Here is a 14652-nt window from a genome sequence, read left to right as displayed (position 1 = left end):
TTTTATCATATTTAAATTGGGTTTTATAGAGGTGGTCCAAATTAAAACTTGAAGTGGGCCACCAACCCTTTGGCCTAAATCAAATTTGGGTAAAAAAAAATCAACCTCACCAAACCAACAATTTGGTCCAACCAATTTGGACCAAATTTGGTACAAATCGGCCTAGGTTTTAGTGTCCAGTTCAAGATTTAATTCAAGAATAAAGATCTGAAAAATAAATTAATTCAAGATAATCAATTTATCAAGAAACTGAAATCAGAGGGCTGCACTGTGATTTTCTTGGATATCCTGCAAATCTGCAAAGAACAATTAATCGCAGACTACAGAATTGATATCTGCAAAATCGTAGATCGCGGAACTTCTTTCTGTGAAATCTTCTTCTCCTTTGTTGTGCACTCCAACAATCTCTAGATGGAAATAAAATAGAAACACCTAATTTTTCTATTATTACATCACATCAAATTCCTATACTATTTGTCTTAAAATAAAAAAATTATTTATAGACCAAATTGAATAGAAAACAAATAACAGGGTGTGCCAATCTTGGCACCAAAAAGATTCGATCTCCATCACATGTGGAGCCCAAGAATTCAAGAAACATTCATAGAAAAATTCTATAAATATAACAGAACAATAAAGATTTATTTTCCAAATCATCCGCCCAAAATCTGGAAACCAATTTCTAGAAAAAATGCTAACTGCACAAATTGGGTAGAACGCCTTCTGCCCATTTGTGTAGATTCAAATCTGATCTAATTTGGTTCAAGGCTTAAACATGGCTCTGATACCACTAAAGGGATGGGAGACCCATCATATGGATGGCCAAACCCTGTAGGAAGGTTGGGCAAATTTTCAAAAATTTCTTTACTCCCATCTGGGAATCCTATTCCCAATTTAGAAAACTGCATTTTCAAGGTTCGTTCTTGTAACCAAACTGAAACAAATATGAAACAAAAATTAGGGAGGGATATACCTGATACGGAATTCTTGCAAAATCTCCTCCCAACGTAAGTGTTCATGCTCAAAGAGTGTACCAAATCCTCCCTCCATTAAAGATGACACAGCTTAGGATGAGGTAGGATCAGTAGGTAGTTCTTCACCAAGAACTTGTGATTCTTCAAGAATCGAATGGGGTATCACAACTTCAAAATTGTTTCTTCTAGCAAGAAACAATATCAAGATCAAAAGCTTGATAAGATCCAAGAATTGGAGATCGAACAGGGTAGGGCGGCAAGAGTTGGGAGAAAATGCACTGAAGGCAGAAACAATCAATCTGAGTTGTCTTCTCTATGTTGTGTGTCTTTTTCAAGTCCGCCCTGCTCTCTATTTATAGGTTTAAAGAGACAACCTCCTAATCTGATTAGGAGTCTCTTGATCCAAATCTTTATTTGGATCTGAACTCTTTAAGTGATAAGGATAATCCCTTATCTTATCTACAGTTCAAGATCAACTCATTCTTAATCAAATTAGGAGTTCCCCGATCCAAATATTTATTTGGATCTGGACTCTTTAAGTGGATAAGAGTTATCCTCTTATCCTTATCTCTTGATCCAAACCCAGATCTGCTCCTATTTAATTAATCCAATTAACCCAGTTTGAAATGGGCTTTTAGGCCCATTTACGCTTTCAGGCTCACTTCCTTTTAATGCTGGCTAGCTTGGTTCTCTTTGTATGGCGTGGGACCCTAACATTGATCTACACATCAACCACATGGGTTCAGCCTAGCCACTGTTACAAGGCCTGACTGAATTCACTACTAAATACAGTGAACCCCTGAGTCCATCACCATGAGCTCTTAATGGGCCCAACATTTACACTAAATGGCCCTTGGGTCTAGCCATCTTATGAAGGCCCAAGGACTATGGGCAGATGCAAGATTAGCCCATTAGGTATAACCCTCAATGGTCTTACACTTAACCTCTCAGCTCTTAATGATCAAACACTGCCTAACAAGAGAGGACCTCTCCCTCGGTTGCAAGGTACAGTGCTGCATTCTCCACTCACATGGATCCCGAGAATTAAAACATTTTTGTAAACATTTTGAAACCATAATATATATAAGTATATCTCTATATAAATATATTTTGCAAAAACAAATTTCAAACACATTTGAATCCACTGCTGGCAGTTTATGTTTCCATCAGAGAGAGTGCATTTTCCTAATCATTCACTTTGTCCGACAAAGGGGCTGATCCTGTCACTATGATCACCCACTATTCTCGAAATGTCCCAACATACCTAGGGTTTGACCCCCTCTAAGGATCTCACTGATTGACACATCGAAGATACCCCAGTCCGATACATGGTGCAGTATCATAATCGAGTCTAGGGGTCAGGTGTAACATTCTAGTTTTGCCCATCTATTTCCAAGGTCCAGGGCAATACTTGAATTTTGGTCCTGTTTAGGGTTTCAAGAAAACCCACATTGCATGCACCTTAGCAACTGTGACAAGTTACCCCAACCAACTTGGCGGCACATCAGTGTCAACCTTGGCAAGATAACTCTCCCCAGATCTATCCAACGATTGTGAAGGTTCTAAACTAACACGAGTCTCATATGTGTTCAGTTTAAGGGTATTACATAGAAACACAACACAATAACATAAATCAAATATATACTTTATTCATTTACAATAAATGTCATAATGTACATCATGCTGATTGAAGCTAAGGGCATACACTGTCTAACAATAGATACAGGCTAAAACATAGAAATACACCCGATGACACATACATAAAGTAATTTTATTCAATAATATTGGACGCTAAGCACATACACTGTCTTAGCTTGGAAGAAGAAAATGGCTAGTCCAAATAACCAACCTTAGAACCCATATCAATTATTCTATCAATTTATTTCAAAATTATTCTGATACAACATTATTTTTCCCATCATAATTTAACTAACCCTTGCCAAACATGAGCTCAAATTGGAATTGGAGAGATGAACAAAGATACAATGTCATCTTTCATCTGTTTCCCTGGATTGGTGTAGCTGTTTTCATGCTTGTAGTAGGTATCCATCACTCGTGCAAGGTTTATAGGTCGTAATAGGAGAGGCAGTGGTAAGGCAGGTTGGAGCAATTCCTCATTCATTTCCTTCCATGCATTTGCGACAACTTTACGTAACTCATCAATTACTTCTTGCGTCGAGATACCATACTGCTTCATATAGCATTCAATAGCAGAACACACATGCACTCTCTTTTGCTCAAGCTTCAAAAATGAAAGAGAATCACAATTTAATTCAGTTAAGCAACAAATAGATACTATAAATGTCATTTTCATCCGCAACAGCAGTTAAAAAAAATGTTTCTATGATATGATTCATACCTTGTTCGACACGATATCATCCATCAGACGGCATATTAAAGATGAATTCTTAACAATCTTAGGTGTGCTTAATACGAAATCAAAAGCCTCCTTTGTTTCGACTTCTCCCATGAAGACGAAAGACGTAAGTATTAACATAGGGTAACCACAGCTGATTGTAGAAATGTCCAAGTATTCCTCAACTGTAGGAATGCACCCTTGGGATAACCATTTGGCTTCAGAGAAGAAGGCTCGAACCATAGTTTTCATCTAGGTGAATAGGTATAGAAATTAAAACTAGAGTGTAGCTAGTTCAAGATCTCAAGATTGATAAAATGAACTAGACTTGGAAGCATGCGTAACTTACTGCTTCTTTTGGATAAGAGACACAATAAGATCTTCCTTCCTTTTTCATGTATTGTTCAATTTCACTGTAAACATCTAAGAGTGCAAGATATCACTTTCATGTATTCTGGTAGCTTACCTGTTTCACTAGCATCCCACCTACATATATGAACCATTTAATCTGATTATAAGAGATGAAGCTGAAGCTAAGTAATTAATAATTAAAATTAATGCAAATCCCACTGTTGAAATTTCATTAAACAAGATCTCAAACTGTGACAAACGATGACATGGGTTGGTTTACAAACCTTTCAACTGCATCTGTAAAGAGTTTCAGTTCATTAAAATGACCATAAGCGTCATAAGTATCATCTATAATTGAAGCCAATCCTAGAACTTTGGTTAGGATGATTCTCCCAACAGAGTATTGGGGTTCAGGATAAATTCCTACAATCCAGATATTGTACAACTCCACCACTCTATCTCTTGCATAAGGTGTCTTTGTTTTAAAGTCCATATCCTTCCACCACCTGTAAGTGAAATATTGATAGAAGCATGATTTATGTCATCCACAATTTCAGAGACAGCACAACAAAGATGGCCAAAAAGAAAATTGCCTTGAGAGTTCGCTTAACTCCTTGAGATGTAATAACTGCACTCGGTTGAAATCTATCTTTGCAAGCTTTAATATCACTTCTTTTCGTGTTTCATCTTCTTCGTAGAAAGAGATGAAACGTCGAGCCTCTACCTTAACCGTGCCCTTGTGGAGGGGCTGCTCTATGGCATGCATCACTTGTTTTACAAGAGAGGAACTTGCATTGGAAACGAAGGTGTTAAGGTGAGTTGTGGTAAAGGAAAGGACATCATCTAGAATATCTTCTCCACGTATCCCAAGATGTGCAGCTTCATACAAGCTTAGCATGCCCCGTATGTCTCCAGTTAAGATTTCTTTAAAATTTCCGCGCTCATCCTTGAATTTATTAAACACATCTACTTGCCAAATAAAACAGGAAATGAGTGTTTGATTGGTAAAAATATAGTGAAATTGAGTGGTCAACCAAAATAGTTTATATTTTCCTTTCCATGGACACTTTTGCATGGTATGTTTGGTTTGAAGAAAAGGTAGGGAAAGGAAGGGGAAATATAGGGAAACCTATACAAGATTTGTAAGGCTGTATTTGGTTTGAAGGAAAAAGTAGGGAAAAGAAGGGAAAGGTAGGGAAATTTATACAAAGTTTGTAAAGGTTTCCTTACCTTTCCCTTCCTTTCTCTATTTTTTCCTCCAAACCAAGCATAGCCTAAAGGTTTCCCTACCTTTTCTTTCAAACTAAGCATAGCCTAAGGGACCACCATTATAGATTGTTATATGGGTGTGGGGCTTAACCCAATTTAACCAGAATCTATTCCAAACATGTCCTATCATGTCAAGGGAACAAGTGAGGAAAGGCAATGCAATGTGAAATAGAAGAAAATGTGCAATATATAAGCTCAGGACTTTTGAAACATATCAAGCCAAAAAGCAAGCTGGTATCTTCATCCACATAATGTTTATGGCATGGGAATCTAAGGGTCCATTTGGTTTGTAGGAATAGGGGTCTGGAATCAGAATCGGAATGGGCTATTCTGATTCCAACTGTTTGGTTGGGCGAAATCAGAATCCTATTTCCATTCCTTTTGGAATAGCATTTTCCCATTTGAGGGAATGGTCATTCCCTGGCCCTTCCTTGAAAACAAAATCCCATTCCTGCTGATTTTAATTCCCAAACAAACTATGGGAATGGACCATTCCGATTCTGATTCTAGAAGATTTCGATTCTGATTCCAATTCCAATTCCGACTAGAAACCAAACAACCCTAATTTAATGGCATCATATATGATAATCCAACCCTAACCTGAATAAACTCATTACCAAAACCCTTTAAACAGGGAGTACAATAATAATATTTGTTTTTTTTCCTTACCACAGGGTATATTGTAGCCATGTTGTCTAAGCAATCGAAAAAGAAGAGCAACTGCATGGAGATCATCACCCATATCATTGAAATAGCTAATGTGGGCTTCAAAAATTTGTTCTAGCATTTTGTCTCTCTCTCCCTCAAAGTGATACGACAAACCAAGTCGTTGGAGTGTGTCAATCAAATTCAATATTTCCAACGGTCTATTGGCAGAATTCGTTAGCAAGCTCTTCACTTCTTGTTTTAGCTCTTCAACTTGTTTATCATAAGGATCAGGTGCCTATAAAAACAACTCTCTCATGTCAGAAACAATATGAATTAAAATTATGTGGCCCAAAAATTATATATATATAAAGAGAGAGATATACAATAACCTTGTTATCACAACTGTATGCAAGGAAGTGATCTCCCCAAATGCTTGGGCTAAAATTGGCTAAGTGTTGAATGACTTCTGTTTTTTTAATTTCAGAAGAAGAATGGAGAGTGGGATGGCTGGATGAATCTTGGGTATATAACAAAGGTGATATGGGCTTGAAATCAATGCTTGCTAACGAGGAGGGTATGATTTACTCGGAGTTATGAAGGTATTTATAGACCATTGGAAATGTTTGTTGGCCAATAAAAGTTGAAAAGATAAGTACTAAAACCTTTTATTTGTGTATACTAAAACCTCCTGTCTATCTTGAGTCAAAAAATGAAGCCAGCTTGCCCCGCTAGATAATGACGCCATAAAACATGAAATCCCTATTTATTACAAAAAAAAAAAAAAACAAGAAAATCCCTTTCATTCCAGCAAGGTCACTGAAGAGTCACAGGTATTCATCAGTTTTGACGTTCCACCAAAGCAGTTTTTCAGTTGGATTGGATGGAACTGGAATTTTTACCATTCATGAAATAGAGAAGAACAAATTCAAAGATAAAGCCGCCTGTAATTTTAGAACTCTGACTTCAAAATTTAAAAACAGCCATTACCGAATCTAGTCCCCATAAGCAAATGGGTTGTTTTCTTTTCTATCATACCTATCCTGTAGTGGCTTATGTTGCAATGAATTAATTCTTGCTGTGGCGTCTTCCGGTGAGAAGAAAAATAAGATGATGTTGATGATGAGGAAAAAGAAGGAAAAGAACAAGACGAAGAAATAATATGCAAATGCAAATTTTTATCATTTTGTCTGGCAAGGTCATTGAAAAATCACAGGTATTCATAAGTTTTGAGGTTCCACCAAAGCAATTTTTCATTTGGTTTGGGTGGAACTCAAATTTTTATCATTCATGAAGCTACAAATTCAAATATTTCAAATTAGGGTTTCGAATGAACTACAAATCTTTCAAGAAAGAAATAGAGAAGAGCATATTCAAATATAATTTTATCATTCAAAAGAAAATCAACTGAAGATAGAAATTACCTGAAATTTTATAAGGGAAAATTCTCGATTAGTAAATTGTACTTTGGTTCGAGTGATAATTTGGTCTTCGAATTTTAAAATGTGACAATCCAATACTTGAACAGTCCAAAATCCAAGATCGTCACATTTTAAAATTTTTGCTACTGAATTGTCACATTTTGAAAGTTTGGATATTGAACTATTGCATTTTAAAGTTTGGGGACCAAAGTACAAGATACTGATCGGGAAAAAATATCATCGCTAATAATGGACAGATATTTTTTTTCCTTTTTGGTATTTGGCAATACCTTCAAATTCCCTGAATTAACAAAATGCTATAGCTGTTGGTAAAAGACTTAAGGGAAAAGTACGAAAACACACGACGCAGAATTCTGAATTCCAGCCCCCCCCTACAACTAGCCCTCTCCCCCCCTATAAACCACATCCTGCCCCTGAATTTGGCATCAATTCATGGTCAAGATGCATTCCCCCTGTACTTTGGGCCTAGTAAATTCTGATCTGGGTTGATAGGTACTTCTCCCTTGGGAAAAGTATGAAAACACACGATGCAGAATTCTGAATTCCAGCCCCCCCCCTACAAGGGAGGTTTGGTGAGGTTTAAGTCTTGGGAGAAGTACCAATCAGCCCAGATCAGAATTTACTAGGTCCAAAGTACAGGGGGAATGCATCCTGCCTGTGAATTGATGCCAAATTCATGGGCAGGATATGGTTTATAGGGGGGGAGAGGGCTAGTTGTAGGGGGGCTGGAATTCAGAATTCTGCATCATGTGTTTTCGTACTTTTCACATAATAGGGAGAAGTACCAATCAGCCCAGATCAGAATTTACTAGGCCCAAAGTACAGGGGGAATGCATCCTGATCGTGAATTGATGCCAAATTCATGGGCAGGATGTGGATTATCGGGGGGGAGAGGGCAAGTTGTATGGGGGGGTGGCTAGAATTCAGATTTCTGCATCGTGTGTTTTCGTACTTTCCCAAAATAGGGAGAAGTACCAAACAGCCCATTCACGGGCAGGATGTGGTTTATAAGGGGGGAGAGGGCTAATTGTAGGGGGAGGCTGGAATTCAGAATTCTGCATCGTGTGTTTTCGTACTTTTCCCATAATAGGGAGAAATACCAATCAGCCCAGATTAGAATTTACTATGCCCAAAGTACAGGGGGAATGCATCCTGACCTTGAATTGATGCCAAATTCATGGGCAAGATGTGGTTTAAATGGGGGGAGAGGGCTAGTTGTAGTGGGGGGCTGTAACTCAGAAATGTGCATCGTGTGTTTTCATACTTTTTCCATGGGAAAAGTACCAATCAGACGAGATCAGAATTTACTAGGCCCAAAGTAAAGGGGGAATGCATCCTGACCGTGAATTGATGCCAAATTCACGGGCAGGATGTGGTTTATAGGGGGGAGAGGGCAAGTTGTAGGGGCGGGGCGGGAATTCACATTTCTGCATCATGTGTTTTCGTACTTTTCCCTAAATAGGGAGAAGTACCAATCAGCCCATTCACGGGCAGGATGTGGTTTATAGGGGGGAGAGGGCAAGTTGTAGGGGCGGGGCTGGAATTCAGATTTCTGCATCATGTGTTTTCGTACTTTTTCCTAAATAGGGAGAAGTACCAATCAGCCCATTCACGGGCAGGATGTGGTTTATAGGGGGGGAGAGGGCTAGTTTTAGGGGGGGCTTGAAGGGATAGGATATCCATCACATGGATGCCCAAGTCTTGCCGAATGGACAGGGCAAATTTCAAAAATTTCTCCCATCTTTGCAGGGAATCAAATTCCCTATTTTAGAAAACCATATTTTTCAAAGATCAATCTTGAACTATCAACCAAACCAGATCTGAACCAAAAGGAGTAGGAGGGAGGGTGTACCTAATACGGAGAAACAATATCTCCCAATGGAGCTATTCACACCCAAGGAGGGATCCAAAATCTGCTCCCTCTGAAGATGGCGCAGTGCAGGATGGAGTAGAATCAACAATGTTCTTCCAAAAGAACTTGACCCTTTGCAAGAATCAACAGGATGGCTTGTGAATACAGCTCCAATCAATCTTTTCCCCAAAAGATTGGTATCAAGATCAAAACTTGATTACTCTTGTAGAGAGTAGGAGATCGAACTACTGGAGGTGGCGGCTTGAAGAAGGAGGCGGCAAAAGAGTATTCGTAGGGTGTAGAATTCTCTCTTCTTGTGATTTTTTTTTTTTTAGCTCTAAAGAGAATTGAACATCAATCAATAATAGTTGCTGCCCCTTTCTCCTTTCATAATCTTAAAGGGATCAGCTCCTAATCCCATTAAGAGTTGCTGATCCAAATTATATTTGGATTAGAAGTTCCTTTAAGTGATAAGGGATAACCCTTATCTTATCTGCAGGTCAGATCAGCTGATCCATCTCAGAATTCGCCCCCTTTTTAATTGACTGATCAAATCAGCCCAGTTTGAAATGGGCTTAAGGCCCATTTAAGGTGATGTACTCACTTATCCTTCCAAACTACTGCCCAGTTGGGCTTCCTTGTATGGCATGGGACCCAAACATTGATCTACACATCAGCCACATGGGTTCAGCCCAGCCTTTGTTACAGGGCTAGGCCGAATACATTGTTATGGATAGTGGACCCCATAAAACCATCTTATGGGCTCTATGGGCCCAACACTTACCCTAAGTGGTCTCTGGGTCAAACCACCTTGTAACACCCAGGGACTGTGGGCAGATGCAAGATTAGCCCATCAGGTATTATCCTCGATGGTCTTACACTTAACCTCTCAGCCCATAATGATCATACACTGCCCGACAAGAGAAGACCTCTCCCTCAGCTACAAGGAATAGTGTTGCACTCTCTGCTTACATGGATCCCAGGAATTAAAACCTTTTGCAAATCATTTCAAAACCATAATATATATACATTTATATCTCATATAAAATATATTTTGCAAAATAAATCTCAACGATTGAAATCGGTTGCCGGCAGTCTTGGTTTCCATCAGTGAGAGTGCATCCCCGATCATTACCTTTGTCCGACAAAGGGGATGATCCTGTCACTATGATCATCCACTCAGATGAATTCTCAGACTGTCCCAACATACCTAGGTTTTGACCCACGCTAAGGATCTCACTGATTGGTATATCAAATACAGCCCAATCCGACACCTAGTGCAGTATCATAATCGAGTCTAGGGGTCGGGTGTAACTTTCCAATTTTGCCCATCAATCTCCAATGTCCAGGGCAATACTGGAAATCAGGTCCAATTCATAGATTGAATTAATCCTACACTATATGTGCCTAGGGTCTCACCCTGGTAGCTAAGACAGGCCACCCCAACCAACTTGGTGGCACCACAGCGTCAGCCTTGTAATGATAAGTCTCCCCAGACCGACCCACTAGCTGTGAACATTCTAAACTAACATGAGTCTCATTAGGTGTCCAGTTTAAGGGTATTACACAGAAACATACCAAGGAAACATGAATCAAATATGTGTTAGACAGTTTTGTATGCCCTTATCTTCAATCAAAATTGATGTACTTTATGAGTTTATTGTAAATGAATAAAAGTGCATATTTGATTCATGTTCCCTTGGTATGTTTCTGTGTAATACCCTTAAACTGGACACTTATTGAGACTCGTGTTAGTTTAGAAAGTTCACAGCCAGTGGGTCGGTCTGGGGAGACCTATCCTGACAAGGCTGACACTATGGTGCCATCAAGTCGGTTGGGGTGGCTTGTATCAGCTACCGGGGTAAGACCCTTGGCACATACAGTGTGGGATTAATTGAATCTTTGAACTGGACCAGATTTCCAGTATTGCCCTGGACCTTGGAGATTGATGGGCAAAACTGGAAAGTTACACCCGACCCCTAGACTCGATTATGATACTGCACTAGGTGTTGGATCGGGGTGTCTTTGATGTACCAATCAGTGAGATCCTTAGCGGGGGTCAAAACCTGGGTATGTTGGGACAATCCGAGAATTCATCTAAGTGGATGATCATAGTGACAGGATCAGCCCCTTTGTCGGACAAAGGTAATGATCGGGGATGCACTCTCACTGTTGGAAACCAAGACTGCCGGCAACCGATTTCAACCGTTGAAATTTGTTTTGCAAAGTATATTTTATATGAGATATAAAAGTATATATATTATGGTTTCTAAAATGTTTGCAAAAATGTTTTAATTCCCGGGATCCATATAAGTGGAGAGTGCAACACTGTTCCTTGCAGCCGAGGGAGAGGTCCTCCCTTGTCGGGCAGTGTATGATCATTAAGGGCTGAGAGGTTAAGTGTAAGACCATTGAGGATAATACCTGATGGGCTAATCTTGCATCTGCCCACAGTCCTTGGGTGTTACAAGGTGGCTTGGCCCAGGGACCACTTAGGGTAAGTGTTGGGCCCATAGAGCCCATTCGATGGGTTTCAGGGGGTGTACTGTCTTTAACAGTGTATTCGACTAGGCCTTGTAACAAAGGCTGGGCCGAACCCATGTGGCTGATGTGTAGATCAATGCTTGGGTCCCACGCCATACAAGGAAGCCCAACTGGGCAGCAGTTAGGAAGGTTAAGTGAGCACATAAGCTTGATGGGCCAGAAGCCCATTTCGAACTGGGCTATTTATTTAGTTAATTAAAGGGGCAAATTCTGAGATGGATTAGCAGATAGGATAGGGTCTTAATCCTATCCACTTAGAGAGTCCAGATCTGAATGTGATTCAGATCTAGAAACCTCCTATTGGGATTAGGATAAAGCTAATCTAATCTGTAGATAAGATAAGGGTTTAACCTTATCACTAGAAGAGAAGGTTGATCCAAATATGATGTGGATAAGCACCTCCTAATGGGATTAGGAGCTGATCTTTTCAAGTTAACAAAAGGAAGGAGAGGGCGGCAGCCTTGAGGTAGACCAAGAAACACATCAGATTGGATCTTGACATCAGTTCTTTGAGAAAGGATTGAAAAGGAAGATGTGCTCACATTCTATCCTACTGTTTCTTGCGAAGGACAGAGTTCTTGGGGAAGAACACTGCTGATTCTGCTCCATCCTGCACTGCGCCATCTTCAGTGGGAGTAGTCTTTGTATCCTTCCTTGGGCGTGAACACCTTTGTTGGGAGATATTACTTCTCCATATCAGGTATTATTCTCTCCCATTCCTTTTGGTTCAGATCTGGTTCACTTTAAGGTTCAAGATTGATCCTTAAAAATATGATTTTCTAAATAGGGAATGTGATTCCCAGTTGAAGGGAGAGAAAAATTTTGGAAATTCGCCCCTTATTCCGCAATCTTTGGGCATCCATGGTTCAAATCTTGAACCATTCTGTTTCAGATCTGAACCTGCGCAATTAGGGAGAAGGCATTCTACCCAATTTGCGCAGATTTGGTTTTTGGGAAATTTGTTCCCAAAACAGATGGGCAAATAATCTGAAATTAATTTTAAATAAATCTGATTATTATTTAGAATTGTTCTTTATAATTTTCTTGATTTATGGGTTGTTCATACAAGAGGAGATCGAATTCTTGGTTTGCGCAGGGAACCTGCGATTTTGCAGTTCTTGATTTATTTTGGGTCTGTAAATAATTTTTTTTTATTTTCTAGACTCAATGTTTAGGTATTCGATCTAATGTAATTATTAATAGAAATAGGATTTCTATTTATTTTTATTTTGGATCGAAGTTGGCGGCGTAGAAAAGGAGATTTCGTAGAGAAGGACATTTCGCAGATGAGAGAAATGCTATCTGCGATTTGCAGTTTGTGAAACTGCATTCTGTGATCTAACCTCTATTTTGCAGGAAGGATTGTGCGAACAGCCCTGTTTGACTGATTCTTGTATTTCCTTTTATCAGTATTTAATTTTAGATTATTTTCTTGAATTAAGGATTTAATTAAAAATCAAACCCTAGACCCATTCGAACCAAGATTGGTTCAAAACTGTTTGGACCAATTCTAGGGTTTAATCAAGGCTGAAAGTCAGCCCTAATTTCCCACTAATGGGCCTAAAGATTGATATTTAATTAAATGGTTAATTTGGCCCAGCCTGTAAAGGCCCAGTTTTAAATAGTTAAAACTGCAAAAGCCCATTTTAAAGGATAAAGCTATATGGGACAAACTGGGTAACCCTAATTCAGCCCATATACCTAGATAATATTAATGGTTAATATTATGGAATTTTAACGGGCTTCCAACGGGCCTTATAGATAATTAATTGATTGGATCAATTTATCCCTGCATGTGATGTATGGATGTGTGATGTGCTGCGTACATGGGCCATAAGTACTTGGCCCATGCTCATTCGACAGTGGCTCTTGCGCACATCATGGCTGAATGCACATCATTGCCATGGTGTCCCTTTTGGTCATTGGATGACTTCCCTCAGTGGTGGGCCCCACACCTCATCAAGAGGTTACGTGCGGAACCCTAGCCGATTCAAGGCCCACCAAAATCTGGCTTTATGAAAGTCAGTGGGAGCCACTTTTGTTTGTCCTAAATCAAACTAGGGCGTAATTTAGGTACCTCCAGCTAATATGAGTGCATGTGATAGGGAGATTCATATGATAAACTCTCTAAAGGCCTTCCATCATTAGCATGAGGATGGGTCCTTCAGTAATGAGGAAACGCACCAGAAAATGGGCTATCCATTTGCTGTTGGGCTTGTCTGAGTGTTTCATAAAATGATAGGGGCGTCATAGACCGATGTGGGAGGGGCTTCACCAGAAAATGGGAACTCTCTCACAGTACCTTCGCGTTCACGAATATGATGGGCAAGCACTCACTGGACAAAATGGTTTACCTGAAAATGGCTCTGAACCTTGTCTGACAGAGGCCATAGGGAAAACTCATATGATGAGTGGATGTGATCCTTCACAGAAAGGTGGTGGGGTTATGCAGCTGAAACAGTTGGCTCCATGCACCCTATGTGATTTCCCACATTTCCAGAGACAACCCGTAGTCTCCGTCACTGAGAAAGGAGGGAAATCTCAGAGACAAATAAATGGAAATGGATCGTAGATTAAAATCCACATCTATGAAATGAACATGAATCAAATTAGGTTGTGGACTGATGTTTGCTCTTTTATCAGAAAATGGCAAATGGATCTTTTGCAAAACTACTTGATGACAACAAGTTGAAGGGCCCAAACTATGCTGACTGGTACAGAAACCTTATGCTGGTCCTAGCTTCTGAATAGCTGGGCAAAGTGGCAAAGAATCCTGCCCCGGAGTGTCCGGGTGATAGGGCTTCTGAGGCCCGAAGGAGAGACTATCAAGAATGGGAGGAGAAAAACTACTTTGCCCGGTGTTACATAATTGCCTCCTTAGACAACCCGATATAGAGGCAGTTCGATCAGATCGAACTTGCCAAAGACATATTGGACAGTCTCAAGACAATGTATGAAAAGCAGAATCGTTCTACTCGACAAAAGGTCTTGAAACAGTTCATGATCGCACAAATGTCCAAGGGTCAACAAGTTCACGACCATTGTCTTCGGATGATGGGATACATCAACGAACTGGAGGCTCTTGGATCCGGGCTGGACCTTGTAACCCAGATAGATGCTATCCTTAACTCTTTGCCTCTTTCCTTTAATCCGTTCATCATGAACTATAACATGAACAGGCTGAATATCAGCTTACAAGAGCTTAGCAATATGTTGCAA

The 14652-nt window shown here is 39.7% G+C and overlaps 1 pseudogene across 1 annotated transcript; it reads right to left on the bottom strand.

The window, feature by feature from the left end:
* Positions 1-2603: 2603 nt before the first annotated feature.
* Positions 2604-6168, bottom strand: LOC148874032 ((-)-germacrene D synthase-like; annotated as a pseudogene). Its single transcript, XR_016101163.1, has 7 exons — positions 5988-6168; positions 5620-5893; positions 4275-4647; positions 3966-4187; positions 3680-3816; positions 3334-3582; positions 2604-3216 (listed from the first exon to the last, which is right to left on the bottom strand). The product of XR_016101163.1 is annotated as a (-)-germacrene D synthase-like (transcript).
* Positions 6169-14652: the final 8484 nt, after the last annotated feature.

Source organism: Nelumbo lutea, chromosome 1 (assembly GCF_056320005.1).
Source record: "Nelumbo lutea isolate HS-2025 chromosome 1, American lotus-T2T, whole genome shotgun sequence".
Taxonomy (NCBI): domain Eukaryota; kingdom Viridiplantae; phylum Streptophyta; class Magnoliopsida; order Proteales; family Nelumbonaceae; genus Nelumbo; species Nelumbo lutea.
This window is presented reverse-complemented; position numbering and strand designations above follow the sequence as displayed.